This window comes from Symphalangus syndactylus, chromosome 14, assembly GCF_028878055.3.
Source record: "Symphalangus syndactylus isolate Jambi chromosome 14, NHGRI_mSymSyn1-v2.1_pri, whole genome shotgun sequence".
Taxonomy (NCBI): domain Eukaryota; kingdom Metazoa; phylum Chordata; class Mammalia; order Primates; family Hylobatidae; genus Symphalangus; species Symphalangus syndactylus.
Genome location: NC_072436.2, coordinates 55,487,911 through 55,502,404, shown reverse-complemented (window position 1 = coordinate 55,502,404; position 14,494 = coordinate 55,487,911). Strand labels below are relative to the sequence as shown.

Sequence of the window (14,494 nt, the reverse complement as noted above, 5' to 3'; positions counted from 1 at the left end):
ATCGTGCTGAGAGCTATGTGGGACTAAGATAGAGTCTGCAGGAAGTAACAGAATTTACTCTAATAAATGAACAGAGCAGTGCCTCAGCACCTACCAGGTGCTTTCAGAGCCACAGAATCTTCTAGAGGAATTGTTTATCCATATTCTCACAATCTCCTAGAAAAAGACTAAGTATTACAGTATTAGTGTAATACAAAAACATTAATCATCACTGGACAATTAGTGATTTTTCTGGAGATGTCATTCAGGCATTTCAAAGGATTTTTGTGACGACAACCTGATGACAGTGTTAGAATGCTTAAAAATTAAAAAGACTGCATTCCCATAAATTCTTGTATTGAAAAATAAACTTTACAGGAAACATGAACTTTCAAATGGCTTACTAGAAACTCAAGGAAGAAAGAGACATTTGGTACCTAGGAAATTTCAGATTTACCACTGATGTAAGTTATTGCTAAACAAATCTAAGTGATCAATTTTCCAAGAGACACACACAAGTTTAATATAAAATGGCAAAATTGGGAGGCCAAGGCAGGTGGATTGCTTGAGGCCAGGAGTTTGAGACCAGCCTGGCCCACATAGTAAAACCCCATCTCCACTAAAAATACAAAAATTAGCCGGGCTTGGTGGCACAAACCTGTAACCCCAGCTACTCATACGGCTGAAGCACGAGAATCACTTGAACCCAGGAGGCGGAGGTTGCAGTGAGCTGAGATGGTACCACTACACTCCAGCTTGGGCAATAGAGTGAGACTCTGTCTCAAAAACAAACAAACAAAAGGCATTTTTAAAATAAAATAATATCAGATCTTAATTATTCAGAGATTATCCAGGTCCTCTGCTGCTTCTCTTCTGCCGCCTTTGTTGGTCCATCTTTTAGATATTTCCACAAGATGGAAAAATAAAGTGAACTTAAACTGGTTAACCTGACCATATCACAGCAGCTCTGCAAAACATTTTCTGGAAAAGGAGATTAGAGCTATTGGGAGGAACTTTATTTATTTATTTATTTATTGAGACGGAGTCTTGCTCCATTGCTCAGGCTGGAGTCAGTGGCATGATCTCAGCTCACTGCAACCTCCTCCTCCCAGGTACAAGCAATTCTCCTGCCTCAGCCTCCCAAGTAGCTGGGACTACAGGTGTGTGTGCCACCATACCCAGCTAATTTTGTATTTTTAGTAGAGACAGGATTTCACCATGTTGGCCAGGCTGGTCTTAAACTCCTGACCTTGTGATCCGCCCACCTTGACCTCCCAAAGTGCTGGGATTACAGGTGTGAGCCACCGTGCCTGGCTGGGAGGAACTTTAACTGTGACTTCACACTACTTTGGAAAATCATACCTTATGGTGCAATTAAGGCCAAAAAATATTTTTATTCCCAAATATTTCCCTTCCTTTGATGACCAGGACTACTGCCCTCAGCCTAGGTTATGTTTTAAAAACATAAATACTCCCAGGAGAGGTCATTAACACCTTTCTGTTACTTAAAAATCAAGAGATTTATTTTCTCCCAGGAAGAATGAACCATGTAGTCTGCCTTAAAGCATTAAGAGGGACTGGGGATAGGGGGTGTAGGACCAAACCCTGCAAAGCACAAGATATAAAAGAATCAGGAAAGTAACAAAGGCAAATCCTTCTCCTTACTCTATAATTCCTATCAGATACACACACAGATCCATAGGTAAAATATTTTCAGTTATTCAGATTTGCTGATCCATACCCTCCATGCCTTCCTTCCTCTCTCCTTCCTTCCTTCTTTCCTTCCTTCCTTTCTCTCTCCTTCCTTCCTTCTTTCCTTCCTTCCTTCCTGCCTACCTTCCTTCCTTCCTGTTCTTTTTTCTTTTTTTTTTGGACATGTCTCGCTTTGTTGCCCAGGCTGAAGTGCAGTGGTGCAATCTTGGCTCAATGCACCCTCCGCCTCCTGGGTTCCAGCGATTCTCCTGCCTCAGCCTCCCAAGTAGCTGGTACTACAGGTGTGCACCACCACACCCAGCTAGTTATTGTATTTTTTAGTAGAGAAGGGGTTTCACCATATTGGCCAGGCTGGTCTTGAACTCCTGACCTCGTGATCTGCCTGCTTCAGCCTCCCAAAGTGCTGGGATTACAGGTGTGAGACACCATGCCCAGCCCATGCCTTTCTTTTTAAAAAGTATTTTTTTTCTGATGGGGTCTTGGTATGTTGCCCAGGCTGGTCTTGAATTCTTTGGGTCAAGCAATCCTCCTGGCTTGGGCTCCCAAGTAGCTGGGACTACAGGTGCATGCCAACACACCTGGCTTCCATGCCTTTCTAATCACTCAGTTACCAAGGCTGCTAGACATCAAGAAAACCTAGGGAACCTTACAAAGGGAGCATTAGCAAGATAATCTCAATAAAAACCAAAGTCTGAATTAACACATACACACACATACACTCCTACTGCTGTGCTTCCATTTTTATCTGCAGGCTCAGGGCCTGTGCGTTACAAGGCAATGAGATTCTAAAAACACTACCCACTCAAAGTTGTTTAAATTTCCAAGAAGAGAGAAAGTGGGAATGTGCCAAGAATAGGACCCAGAGGTTCTTCTTTTGGTTTGAGATTTCTTGGTTAGAATAAAGCTAGAGCCATAATTTAGCTAGACAGATACTCCTGTCCTGCCAATATGTGGTCAAAAGGAACATGTATTTTGGCCCAGGCCACCCTGCCTTGTTTCTGAAAGGGAGAAAATAGTTTTGATCTTGCAAGAATGAGTGGTTCTTTGGTTGGATGAATAACGTACAGCTAAACCAAGAGTAATCACTATTCTTTTTCCCCTAGAGATTTCAAAGCAGTCTGACATACACTCTGTTCCCTGTTATAGGCCAGTGGATAATAAAAGGTAGAGGTACCACCAATCTTTGTTTCACCACTAGAAAAAAAAAAAAAAAAAGAAAGAAACTTAGAGATTTTCCCTCATTATGTGAAGCCCGTAATTCCCAGCTCTTTGATTCAACCTATCACTGCCTAACTCCTGACTCACATCTGACTCCTGAGTTTTGATACTTTCAAACCCAACTGGTAAACATTTAACAGAGTAGAATGGGAACTAATTAGAAATACCTGATTCCGTATTGATTTACATAAGCACCAGGACTTAAGCATTTACAAAGGGATTTTAGAAACATCCAACAAAATAAAATAAAATGTAGCCAAGTTACATAAACACTAAAAGTTAGATACAATTAATAATTCGCTAATTTCTCATGCATTAAAGGGCTGTAAAAAATAAATAAATATGGCCAGGTGCGGTGGCTCACGCCTGTATTTCCTAGCACTTTGGGAGGCCTATGTAGGCAGATCACTTGAACCCAGGAGTTTGAGACCAGCCTGGGCAACATGGCAACCCCGTCTCTACCAAAAATACAAAAAATTAGCTGGGCATGGTGGTGGGTACCTGTAGTCCTAGCTAGTTAGGAGGCTGAGGTGGGACGATCACCTGAGCCCGGGAGATAGAGGCTGCAGTGAGCTGTGATTGTGCCACTGCACTCCAACCTGGGTAGACAGAGTGAGATCCTGTCTCAAAATAAATAAACAAATGGCTAATTTCTATGTTTTTTCTCTTTCTCTTTTTTTTTTTTTTTTGAGATGGAGTCTCGCTCCTGTTGCCCAGGCTGGAGTGCAGTGGCACAATCTCGGCTCACTACAACCTCCACCTCCCCAGTTCCAGCAATTCTCCTACCTCAGCCTCCCAAGTAGCTGGGATTACAGGTGCGCACCACCATGCCTGGCTAATTTTTGTATTTTTAGTAGAGATGGGGTTTCACCATGTTGTCCAGGCTGGTCTCAAACTCCTGACCTCAAGTGATCCACCCACCTTGGCCTCCCAAAGTGTTGGGATTACAGGCATGAGCCAACACGCCCAGTCCTGTTTTTTTCAAAACATCACATCCTAGTTCATTTTACAACTTTTCATTTTAGGCAGGAATTTTTTTTTTTTGGAGAAAGTCTCTCTCACTCTGTTGCCCAGGCTGGAGTGTAGTGGTGTGATCTTGGCTGACTACAACCTCCGCCTCCCAGGTTCAGGTGATTCTCCTGCCTCAGCCTCCCAAGTGGCTGGGATTATAGGCAAATGCCACCATGCCCAGTTAATTTTTGTATTTTTAGTAGAGATGGGGTTTCACCATGTTGGCCAGGCTGGTCTCAAATTCCTGAACTCAAGTGATCTGTCTGCCTCGGCCTCCCAAAGTGCTGGAATTACAGGCATGAGCCACTGTGCCTGGCCTTTAGGGAGGATTTAATGATTACTTGTTAAGATTTTCTGTATTTTGCTGGGCGTGGTGGCTCATATCTGTAATCTCAGCACTTTGGGAGGCCAAGGTGTGTGGACTGCCCGAGCTCAGGAGTTCACAACCCAGCCTGGGCAACATGAAAAAACACTGTCTCTAAAAAAAAAAAAAAAAAAATACAAAAATTAGCCGGATATGGTGGCACATGCCTGTAGTCCTAGCTACTTGGGAGGCTGAGGCAGGAGGGCTGCTTGAGCACAGGTCAAGACCGCAGTGAGCTGTGTTTGTGCCACTGCACTCCAGCCTGGGTGACAGGGCAAGACTCCATCTCTAAAAAAAAGAAAGAAAAGAAAAAAGAATTCTCTGTATTTTGAAAAACTTTGGCTGAAAGAAATTTGGTTAAAAAATTATTTTTAGGTGCTCTCGTTTGATGTGTGGGAAATCATCTTATTTTTGGCTAAGTAGAACTAGTTCCCATATGACAATGGACAGCATACCTGAAGAAAATCACTGAAGAGCTGAAAGGCAAATCACAATGAAGGAGAAATAAATTTCACTAAAATCTCAAAGAAACCAAAATGACACAACTCTTAGCACATTAAAAAAAGAGTGTTGTTGATTTTAGTTTGAAGTTCAGATTAGGGCCCCTCATCATTCCTGATGAGGTTCATTCCATTTGCAACTACTCATCTGCAAACAAATTTGATAAACAAACTACAATATATTTACATGAAAGAAACAGAGAGGAATTGAAGAAAAAAAAAAAAACCACAGCTGGGTGCAGTGGCTCATGTCTGTAATCCCAGCACTTTGGGAGGCCAAGGTAGGTGTTATCACTTCAGTCTGGAGAGTTCAAGACCAGCCTGGGCAACATGGTGAAACCCATTCTCTACTAAAAATACAAAAATTAGCCAGTGTGGTGGCACATACCCGTAATTCCAGCCTTCAGGAGGCTGAGTGAGGCAGGAAGACTGCTTGAGCCCAGAGGTCAAGGCTGTAGTGAGCTGTGATCGGACCACTGTACTACAGTTTGGGCAACAGAGTGAGACCCTGTCTCGAAATGAAATAAAAAAAGAAAAAGAATAATAATAAAATAAATAAATAAACGAAGTCATCCAGAGTTGCCTGAACATCTGCACATCACTATAGGCCGAACAAAATACGCAATAGTACTTGCTTTCTAAGGATGATAATCTACAGATTAAGATGGGGAAACATCATAATACATCTAATACAAAAATAGGAACACAGCATCAGCAATGAATTTGAAACTCCTTGGCAGAGGAGGAAAGCAGAAGTGGTACTAATCAAACCAATTCCGGGATTGCATTTCTTCTCCAACAAAAGGGATCACCAACTAACTCCGCCATCTATCTATTCCCAGCCTTCTCAATGTGGTTTCTCTAAGTTAACTCATGACAGCACCATTAGGCAGAAATAGGCATAGTTAGAAAGCAGCCTTTCTCTCGACCCTTCTCTAGAGAAAGCAAATAAAGCTATGTAAGGAGGGCAAATGTTGAAATGACCAACGATAAGAGGACTTTCAAATTCAGAAAATGCTGATTTGGGGAAAAAAAGTTTTGGATTTTGTTTTTTTTGGCTGGGGTGGAGTTGTATGGTTGTGAGGATTAATTTTATTGGGTTTCCCATTGCAAAAGCTTTTCCTATCTCTTCATATCTCTGTTTATTTGCTAGGGTTGCCACAGCAAAATATCACAGACTGGGTGGCTTATGCAATAGAAATTTTATTTCTCATAGATCTGGAGGCTAGAAGTCCAAGATCAAGGTGTCAGCAGGTGTGGTTTCTCCTGAGGCCTCTCCTTGGCTTGTAGACAGCTATCTTCTCTCATGGCCTTTTCTTTGTGTGCAGGTACAGCTGGTGTCTTTTGTGTGTGTGTGTATGTAAGGACACAAGTCATTTTGGATTTAAGCCCCTCTCCCCCTGCCCCACAGTCTCATTGTAACTTAACTGCCTCTTTATGTGTTTATCTCCAAATACAGTTACATTCTGAGGTACTGGGAGTTGGAATTTCAACATATGAATTTGGCGGGGGGATGCAACAAAATATTCCCCAGTGCTTAGAGGGTCCTGTGCTTATCAAGCATCTGGTAAGTGTTTGTGGTTGATGGTGATGATCTCACACCTATTTCCTGATTTGCTGTCCACATGGTACAAATAATAATTTCTGGTATTTAGTCCAGAAATAAGAAAAACACAACAGACCAAAGCCATCTGCTTAATTGCCCAGGTCTGCCAGCCCAGTTTGGCAGAAGCCGTATCTGGTCTCACCCTCATTGAACTTGATTTTGAAATGTGATTTAATTTATGGGGACTGCCAGGATAAAACCTGTGAGGAAGGGGATTAGAAAATGGCACAAAAGAAATCTCTCCTAATCCCCACAACTAGATCCAATTAAGTGCCTTGCCTGCCATGCTATATCCCAAAGTCTAGCTCTGAAGACTGACTCACGATCTGGCACACCATCCTGAGAGAGAATAATATGGGGATGAGGGATTAGGAGAAAGGATTGTAGTCACTGCATGAAGTTAGTCACCAAATCTCTCTAGCTCAAATAGCTTCATGCAAACTTCTGGAGGTGGTGTTAGACAGACAGGAAGATAGGAGGTTGCTTTATTATCTAAAGTTGAATTCTGACATCACTTGGGTTGCTGGGCCTTTGTTCAAATGCAATAATCATCCCTCACATTAACAATGTGCTTTGCAGTTTAGAAAGCCCTTTCACATGCATGATCTCATTTGATCCTTAGAACAGAACTGTTAAACAGGAAGAGATCAAGCCAGAAGGTAAGGCACTTTGAATAACTGTAAAAATGACAGAATTTGCCCATCTAACCCAAAGCACATTCTTCCAGTCATATTTGGCAGAAAGATTTTATCAGAAAATGCAATGGATTTTAAGGGCTTTGATATACTTTTAAGTTAGGGAGGAAAAGAAAGTAAGACCTCATTTACTTAAAATGCACACAATTCTATAAACTTGGTTTAAAAGTTCTGTCCTTTACAAAACACAGAGTAGGTAGTCAGGTCCTAACTAGGGAAGAAACAGACTTTCTTACTTGGACACCACTCATTCTTTGAAAGCAGTGGAGAGAATAGAAAAGTTGGCGGGGGGAGTGTTGGGGGGCAGGGTGCAGGGATCATTTCTGGACCCTTGGGAAAAATGAAATGCCTAAAAAATGAAAAGCCACTAAAGAAAAATCAGCATGGAAGACAGAAGTAGGAGAGATTGTGGGAAAAGTCTGACAAATTGGAAGACATTAGCAAATTCAGGGGGAGCCAGAAATCACACAAAATAACAAAAAATAATGATAATGATAACTAACAATGGCTAACATTTATTCCACACATACAAAATGCCAGGCATTATGTGAAGTGCTGTACATGTGTTATTTCAGTTGGTGAGAATAATTTTATCCCATTTTACAGATGAGGAAAGGGAGGAAAGATAAGGAGTAATTCGTTCAGAGCCACACAAGTAGTAAGTAGCAGAGCTGGTTTTAAACCCAGATCTATCTGGCTTCAGGACCTGAGCACTTAACTGTTTCACAATCCTGACTCACATTCATATAGAACATAAACGCCATCATTAATAGTCACTAATTACCCATATGCAAATATTATTCTAAGATTCAGTTAACTTTAAGACTCAAAGGAAAGCAGGGTGTTGCCAGTCTAACACTCAGTCAACCTTAAGTAGCCTATAAAAACCACTTTATGTACAGGCAATGAGTACATCCATTTTGGTAGATTTCTAGCATGAATGTAGTAGTGTGATGGGGCAGCAGCCCGGCTGAGTTAATATGTGCATGTGACCCAGGCAGAGAAGCATGTTATAAAGAGACTCAGTTCCTATTATGAGGCAAGGTGGTCTCTTATTCCTTCTCTCTTTCTGTGGGTACGTGTGGGGGCAAAGAGGGAGGCAGAGAGGATCCAGTATATAGTATAGCTACTTATTACCATCAGCAGCAGAACTGTAGACAAGGTTCATCTTTGTCGTTTTTTTTTTTTTTTTTTTTTTTTTTTTTGAGAAGAAGTTTTCACTCTTGTTGCCCAGGCTGGAGTGCAATGGTGTGATCTCGGCTCACCGCAACCTCCGCCTCCCGGGTTCAAGCGATTCTCCTGCCTCAGCCTTCTGAGTAGCTGGGATTACAGGCATGTGCCACCAAGCCCGGCTAGTTTTGTATTTTTAGTAGAGATGGGGTTTCTCCATGTTGGTCTGGTTGGTCAGGCTGGTCTGGAACTCCCGACTTCAGGTGATCTGCCTGCCTCAGCTTCCCAAAGTGCTGGGATTTACAGGCGTGAGCGACCACGCCCGGTCTTTTTTTTTTTTTTTTATGAGACAGAGTCTCGCTCTGTTGCCCAGGCTGGAGTGCAGTGGTGCTATCTTCGCTCACTGCAACCTCCACCTCCTGGGTTTAAGCGATTCTCCTGCCTCAGCCTCCCAAGTAGCTGGGACTATAGGCGCATGCCTCCACGCCCGACTAATTTTTGTATTTTTAGTAGAGACGGGGTTTCGCCATGTTGGCCAGGCTGGTCTTGAACTCCTGACCTCAGGTGATCCGTCTGCCTCAGCCTCCCAAAGTGCTGGGATTACAAGCATAAGCCACTGCAACTGGCCAAGAAAAACATCTTAACTACAACTTAACATAGTTTCTCTGTAAAACTATAGTCTCTGTTTATCTCATCAACTTGGTTTGGCAACTTTTTTACCAATGGAGGAAGCAAGAACAGAATATGGTCCTGGCTGAGATGCCTTAGTTGGGTTTTGCTGGTTTCTGAAGAATTTTAGCCACACTTATAAAACGTAAGACATCTGAAATACTGTTGTTATATAATTTCAAGCATATCAAAAATACAACAGGGCTGGGTGCAGTGGCTCACGCCTGTAATCCCAGCACTGTGGAAGGCCAAGGCAGATGGACTGCTTGAGCCCAGGAGTTCAAAACCAGCCTGGGCAACACGGCAAACCCCATCTCTATAAAAAAATACAAAAATTAGCTGGGCATGCTGCCTCATGCCTGTAGCTACTTGGGAGGCTGAGGTGAGAGAATCAATTGAGCCCAGGAGGCGGAAGTTGCAGTGAGCCAAGATCACGCACTCCTGTCTAGGTGATAGCAAGACCCTATCTCAAAAAAAAAAAAAAAAAGGCCGGGCGCGGTGGCTCACGCCTGTAATCTCAGCACTTTGGGAGGCTGAGGCGGGCAGATCACGAGGTCAGGAGATCGAGACCATCCTGGCTAACACGGTGGAACCCCGTCTCTACTAAAAATACAAAAAAATTAGCCGGGCGAGGTGGCGGGCGCCTGTAGTCCCAGCTACGCTGGAGGCTGAGGCAGGAGAATGGCGTGAACCCCGGGGGGCGGAGCCTGCAATGAGCCGAGAGATTGCGCCACTGCACTCTGGCCTGGGAGAAAGGCAAGACTAAGTCTCAAAAAAAAAAAAAGAAAAAAAGAAACCCACCAAAATTATGACTCTCCTATATTCTACCCAGATTCACCAATTGTTCAATTGTTTACATTTTACTATATTTGCTTTGTCAATCGTTCTCTCACACACAACCACTCGTAAGTACAGGATGTCATACCCCTTTATCTCTAATTAGCTTAGTGTATATTTCCTAACTCACATAGCCACAGTTATATAATATTGATAAATACTATCTAATCCAGTCTATATTCAAATTTTATCAAATGCCCTAGTAATATCCTAAACAGACTTTTCCCCAGAATCAAATCTATGATCACACACTGGATTTAGATGTCATAACTCTTTTATCTTTTACTCACACTATTATTCCCACATTGAACGGCCTCACTACTGCTAAATCTCACGTATCTTTCAAGGCCTAGATTAAGTTCCATTTTCTTAATGAAGATTTTCCTGATACTCTAGCCAAACAGGCCTCTCCCTCCTCCGAATCAGTGGAAAATTTAATGATCTTATAAATGTGAGAAATATTGCACACTATGTGTGTGTGTGCCTAATCTATTGACTAGTTCCTCTCCCCAATGATTAGTGAACATGGGCTTTGAAATCATACAGACCTAAACGGAAATCTAAATAAAGACTCCACCACTTTCTAGCTGTGTGGTTGGCTAGGTTTTTGTTTCCTAATCTGCAAAATAGTCATTTTAACTGATTTAACAAATAAGGTAGTTGTGAGAATTTAATGATAATGCATTTAAAGCAACTTCACAGTTTTTTGGTGGTAAAACTGTGTCTTACACCTCTGATTTTTTACCACAATATCTCATACTCCACAATATTAAAAAATGTTGGCCAGTTAAGCACTATCTCTATTTACTTTCCCAAAGGGAAAAATAAGTGCTTCACTCTGACAGTAACTCACTGCACCCCTAGCGATCTAGTCTGACCAAGGAACCTCGCTGCCAGCCTGAAATCTGCAGCAGTATCCTGCTTCCTGGATGTTCCTAATGGCTACCTCCTGATATCCTGCTGCTGCCTTGTACACATGCATCGGCTAGTGGAAGAATACCAGAGGCACCAGAGTCAAGTGTGTTCCTTCCCTCCAAGCTCTGGGCGTGACACTGGCCAGTGCAGCAGAGTGGAAGAGTATGACAGGGCACCAAACACAAACAAGACTCCAGTCTGGAGCGGCCAAGAACGTGAGCCTGCTTAGGGGACTGCTAATGAGCACTGACTAAAAGCAGGGTCCAGAGCTCAGGTGCAAACTGTCTTTCCTGTCTACCCATCACTGGCAATCCTAAGAAAGAAGAGGAGAGTACTCAAATCAAGCAATTTTCTTATAATCAAATTGGGAGATAACTTTAATATTCAAAAATAACACTGAAAAATCAGGAAGTCCACAGTTAAGATGCCACTCATACTTCATTTCCATAATTCCCTTGCCCTCTTGATAAGAGCAAGGGAGGTGGTACGCAGAACATTTCCAACCTATTGTTTTAGTATAATAATCTCATCCTCTTCACCTCTGAGAAAATACCAATAAAATTATTCTACTTATGTTCAGTCAATCCTCTGTGTAAGAGATTAGAAAAAAACAAAACAAGAAATACAGCAGCTGCATCAATTCTTCAAAGTACAGAAGTACAAACCCACCTCGAGATTTGGGATCAAATAAAATTTGGGGTTTTCTATGTTATTACTCAAACATTCTATCATTTTTCTGTTTTTCCTTCTGTCAATTAGAACTTCAAATGAAAGTAAAATGCTACCTATGGATAAAAATATAAAATGAAACAAACAGAAAAATCCCTGAATCCCTCATTTCAAACTGAGAGGACAGGCCTCCAGCAAAGCTAATGCAAAATTATATCCTCATAAATGGGCTGTGATGAGTGTTTACATTTGCCATCTGAAAAGAGAAAAGAAAATTCTAAAGCAAAGCCTTTATATTTCTCTTCATCAATGAAGAGTAAAAATACTGTAACACAAATATAAAATGAAACTTCCCATAATTCTGCCATTTATAGAGCAAAGGCCCTAAGTCTGAGTCTGCCTCTGAGAAATACTTATTAAACAACTGCAGGCTAAATCAATGTGATGACAATGAACATACTATATCCTGAAGGTATGTTAGCATCTATTTCTTAGAATATAATGGCTCAGGCCAGGCAGCACAGTGGCTCATGCCTGCAATCCCAGCACTTTGGGAGGCCAAGGCAGGTGGATCACCTGAGGTCAGGGGTTGGAGACCAGCCTGGCCAACATGGTAAAACCCTGTCTCTACTAAAATACAAAAATTAGCTGGGTGTGGTGGTGGGTGCCTGTGATCCCGGCTACTCAGGAGGCTGGGGCAGGGGAATCGCTTGAACCCGGGAGGTGGAGGTTACAGTGAGCCTGGGTGACAGAGCGAGACTCCGTCTCAAAAATAAAAATAAAATAAAAATAAAAACCATAATGGCTCTATTGGAAATTTCCAGAAAATCATATATACTTTTTTTTTTTTTTTTTGAGAGAGTGTCTTGCTCTGCTGCCCAGGCTGGAGTGCAGTGGCACAATCATAGCTCATCATAACCTCGATCTCCTGGGCTCAAGTAATCCTCCTGCCTCACCCTCCTGAGTAGCTAGTACTACAGGCACTCACCACAACATCCAGCTAATTTTTTTTTTTTAATTTTTTTTTGTAGTGATGGAGTCTTGCTATGTTGCCCAGGCTAGTCTTGAACTCCTGGCCTCATGCGACCCTCCCACCTCTGCCTCCCAAAGTAGGGGGACTACAGGCATGGGCCACCCAGCCCATATATGCTTTTGTAGACATCTTTAATTCAAGGAGAAAAATCTCTTCTCAGTTCACTCTACTGCATCACTCATGAGATCTTAATATAATGCTTAAAAGTTCAGTATATTTAGAACATTTTGAAGATTAGGGTTAGAAAAGAGTCTTTGCACATAAATGCTGTTATTTTATACTGTTTCCCTTTCTCTTTATTTAAAAAAAAGATCAGGAAGTGAGTCCTCTCCATCATTACCCGCGGAACCCAAAGCAGTATTAAGAGGGAAAAAATCGGCCGGGCGCGGTGGCTCACGCTTGTAATCCCAGCACTTTGGGAGGCCGAGGCGGGCAGATCACGAGGTCAGGAGATCGAGACCATGGTGAAACCCCGTCTCTACTAAAAATACAAAAAATTAGCCGGGCGTGTTGGCGGGCGCCTGTAGTCCCAGCTACTCGGAGAGGCTGAGGCAGGAGAATGGCGTGAACCCAGGAGGCGGAGTTTGCAGTGAGCCGAGACTGCGCCACTGCACTCCAGTCTGGGTGACGGAGCGAGACTCTGTCTCAAAAAAAAAAAAAAAAAAAAAAAAAAAAAAAAGAGGGAAAAAATCATTGATTTAAGAGTCTGACTATATAGGTTTAGATATGTCCCCACTACTATTAGCAGTGTGACCTTGGGGAAAAAAATTAATTTTTTGAATCTTGGCTTCCAAATCTAAAAAATGGAAAAGTAATACCTATCTTGTAGGACTGTTATAAAGACTAAATAAGATGGCACATGTACAAGCACCCAGCATTGTGTCAGGTATGAAACAGACTCTCAATAAATGTTTGTTTAGTCCTTCTTTCTACCTTGTTACACATATCCTGTCCCCTTACACTTTATAAGGAGTTCTGCTAAACATTTTAACTACCAGCTCTGTTTTCTTCAAAACAGGCACTTGGCTCTTAATAGTGACAAACAGTCATGTGAAAGACTCCTGGGGCCTGACATTGTTCCGGAGAAACAAAAAAGTTCTCATGTTAGGGAACAGTACCAACTGCTTCAGGTATGACAAGCCCCAAAACATAAATCTCTTCCTGCATGTTTTTACAGTGTTACTTAACATCCTGAGAACTTTGTGCCCTTCCAAGAGTCTTTTTCTCCCTGTAAGGATCAGGCACACTGTTTGCCCTCTTTTCCCTTAAGAGAGGTCTTTATTCAACATGACCACCCACTGCACTCAAATATTTGGAATCAGAAAAAGCCAGGTTCGACCATGAAGAAACTGGCAAAGTCTCAGGACTAAACAGTAAGCCCTTCTTAACCTTTTAAAATCTCGATTTCTGCGCTTGCTTTTCTTGAAAATAGCAGACTTGTTGATGTACTGGTTCAAACACATCTGTGTATTTTCCTCACCTACATTACCAAAGAACTTACCATGTAGAAGACTTCTTACTGAAGTCCTGAATCTCAGACTATGACTACAATTTAATAAGGCAGTGCTTTCCAACCTCTCTCACTTCATGGTACAGACAGACCTTGAAAAATGGCACCTCTTGGAAAGCTCTGAACTAAAGGGACTTGAAAGTACTGATGACTACTAATGGGACTATTTGGGCTCAAAAAACAATATCCCAAAGCATGGCACTTTGGCATGGTGAGTACTTTGAATTAAAACACTAGATGGCCCCAGAAGTAGCCTCAGAAGCCAAGCCTCTGACTGTCTCCTGCCTTCCTGTCTCCCTCCCCTCTTTCCCATTTCAAGTCATAGAAACCAGAATTCTTCTTCCCCAGGGTGGGTCACAGAAACTAGAACCCCCTTTCCCTCAAAGCAAGCCATAAAACCTAGAAAGGTCACTCTCTCCCTTCTAAACCCTTATTCCAGAGGGTCCTGCCCCATGTCTGGGAGGAAGGAATGCTATACAGACAGGCCAATAAGAATCTGAACAGAAAGGCCTTGCTGGGCTTCCCCCCTCAGTCTATTACCATTAGAATACACCCCATGTACACTTCTACGCAACTGTCCATTCTTTATCAAACCTAAGCATAAA

The 14,494-nt window shown here is 42.2% G+C and overlaps 1 protein-coding gene across 4 annotated transcripts in view; it reads right to left on the bottom strand.

Moving 5' to 3' along the window:
• Positions 1-14,494, bottom strand: part of LOC129461867 (COMM domain-containing protein 1) — a 148,162-nt gene that overhangs the window by 10,808 nt on the left and 122,860 nt on the right. The window contains exon 3 of one of the 4 annotated variants that reach the window (XR_008650706.2): positions 5,174-5,293. The exons of the other annotated variants lie outside the window; for them this stretch is intronic. The gene's annotated coding sequence lies outside the window, so the exon portion shown is untranslated. The remainder of the gene's footprint in view (positions 1-5,173; positions 5,294-14,494) is intronic. 4 annotated transcript variants of the gene reach the window in all.